The sequence below is a fragment of the Phalaenopsis equestris genome, unplaced genomic scaffold, assembly GCF_001263595.1.
Source record: "Phalaenopsis equestris unplaced genomic scaffold, ASM126359v1 Scaffold000054, whole genome shotgun sequence".
NCBI classification, from domain to species: Eukaryota; Viridiplantae; Streptophyta; class Magnoliopsida; order Asparagales; family Orchidaceae; genus Phalaenopsis; species Phalaenopsis equestris.
In genome coordinates, this window is record NW_018164496.1 from 893,138 (window position 1) to 895,698 (window position 2,561).

A 2,561-nucleotide genomic window follows, 5' to 3' on the forward strand; every position below is an offset into this window, starting at 1 on the left:
ACACCCATGGTTAAAATCAATCTCATGCTGAGACAAGCTGCCTCATTCTATACAAGGAAGCTTTACTCAATGTTTGAACAAGAGCTCTTGAATGACTTATGTGGGCTAACATCTGAAGTATCAGTGGAGAGTGATGCTAAATATTATGTATTAAGATTGGATGATGAGGGGACAAGACAGCCATGGAATGTGTTAGTTGACAAAGTGACTTGTGAGGTTACATGTAGTTGCAAAAAGTTTGAGATGATGGGGTTGTTGTGCTCCCATGCACTATTTGTTCTAAGTCTCGTAAAAATAAAGGTGATTCCAGAGAAATATTTCTTATTGCGGTGGTCCATCAATGCTAAAAGGGACATGTATAACAGATTTGGGTGCAGAGAGCTAAAAAACTGGCTGTAATAATGTTTCTTCAAGTTCCCTTATATTCAATTCATGCTCCAAAAAATTTGCATATCAACTCATTAATAGAGCACAAGGACATGAGTTAGCTGAGGAGTGTTTGTGGGAGACATTTAAAAAGTTATCAGGAGATATTGAGGATGCTATAACAGAGAGAACGATCGAATTACAGAAAACAAAAAAAGAAGCATAAAACCACAAATATAGAATGCAATGTGAACGACTCTGCTAAAAAAGGCCGAAAGGAGTATCTACAGCTAGGCTGAAAAGACATTGGGAGAGAAATAAGAAAGCCAAAAGTATAAATTTTTTAATTTAGTATTTTCTGATTCAAATTCCATGTATAATGCGTACTTCTAATTTGACCCATTGCATCCAGGAATGGAACAAGAAGCAGCAAGTAGTCGTCGAGCCGTTGACGCATTCGAACAAAATTTGACAGATTGCCTTACTCAGGTATGCTGATAAAATTCAGTATTATATCACTGCCTCTTATATAAAATCATTTAATTTAATTCTCTCTCGTATTACTCACTTGCTGCAGGAAAACTATGCACCGCAACTAAGTGAAACGTACACTGGACTTTTGATGGATTCCATAAGTGAGAATTTATATTGATTGATATTGTAAAAGTTGTAATACTGTATCATCTGTAAATGTTTTTACGAAAAAGTAATTTGTGGTTTATAACATGTGTTTGTTCAAATATTTGTGTATTTATTCTGCTCAAACGTATATATCAATTGATACACGAGATGAAGACGAGGATAACACGAGAATAACACGGGAATAATACGTGAATAACACAGGAATAACACGAGGATAGTACGTGAATAACACGGGAATATCACTTGAATAATACGGGAATAACACGAGGATAGTACGGGAATAACACGGACAATAATACGTTAATAACACGTGAATAACACAGACAATAATACGTGAATAACACAAGAATAACACGAAAATAACACGGAAATATCATTGCAATAACTTATGCAGAAAACCATAAGAAAAATACGAGAATAACACGGGAATAACACAAGGATAACACGAGAATAACTTGGGTTATTGCCCTCTTAATGTGCGCTCGCAGCGAATATTCCCTGTGTTACTGACCGATTAATCGACGTTATTCTGCGTTACCACGCATATTCTTCCGTGTTACTACACCTTGTTACCGCCAATTAATCGGTGTTATTCCTATTTTCCTCGTGTTATTCATACGATCAAAGATTTGTGATATATTTTTAAACTATTTTAGATAAATTTTATATTATAAATTAAATATGATAGGTAATATTAGTATATTTATTACTCCAGTATATTATAAATTAATAATTATATATTATTCTGCCTTAATTTCACTGAGGCGATTCTCACTTGATCGATGATCATATCACATATGATGATCATATCACAGATGATCATATCACATATGACAGCAGACCAATTAAAGGATGAAAAAACTTGTACATTTATAGCAAAAGAAGATAACTCTGCAGACACATGAAAATTGCTTGTAGGAAAAAATAAGTTAGTAAAAATTTCAAGTATAACTGCTCAAAAGGTGGGATGGAGGCTCCTTCTGCAAAAAAAGTTTGTCAGTTGGTTCTTTATTTGTCTGTCATCAACATTTGATAGGGGTCCTTTTTTCCATGAAACAGGCTCTCCTCTGTTCGGCATCCCTATCAATAGAGCCACGTGGTCAGCATGTAACTTAACCTCCTTTCCACCCATTTTGAAGACACCCCTCTCATTATCCCAACATCTCAAAATATGTAAAGTCATGGCATTGTCCTGGGGATATGGGGGCATGTCAAAGAAGTTGAACACCCTAATTTCCTTTAAATTATTAATAGTCATTTCCGAAAGAAGATCACGAATTGCATCCAGGGCACCTCTCACTGCAGATGGACGACATCTATAGTTGAAAGTCCTTGCACTCATGATCCTGCAAATTAAAGAAATAATGACAAATTATCAGAATAACAGTCAGAAGAAGGGAATAATACATGAGTAACATGCCGACATAAGAGAATAATAACCCTAAATAGGAGCATGGATAATACAAAAGCATAACTAATTACACACCTCTAACACAGGAGTAGTACATGAAACACACTTAATTAATAATACCCCTAAACACATCAATAATACA

At 35.0% G+C, this 2,561-nt stretch overlaps 1 protein-coding gene across 2 annotated transcripts in view; it reads left to right on the forward strand.

Annotated features, from left to right (window-relative positions):
* The window catches only part of LOC110019251 (ATP-citrate synthase alpha chain protein 2), a 59,092-nt gene that overhangs the window by 8,972 nt on the left and 47,559 nt on the right, over positions 1-2,561 (forward strand). The gene's annotated exons all lie outside the window — the stretch shown is intronic.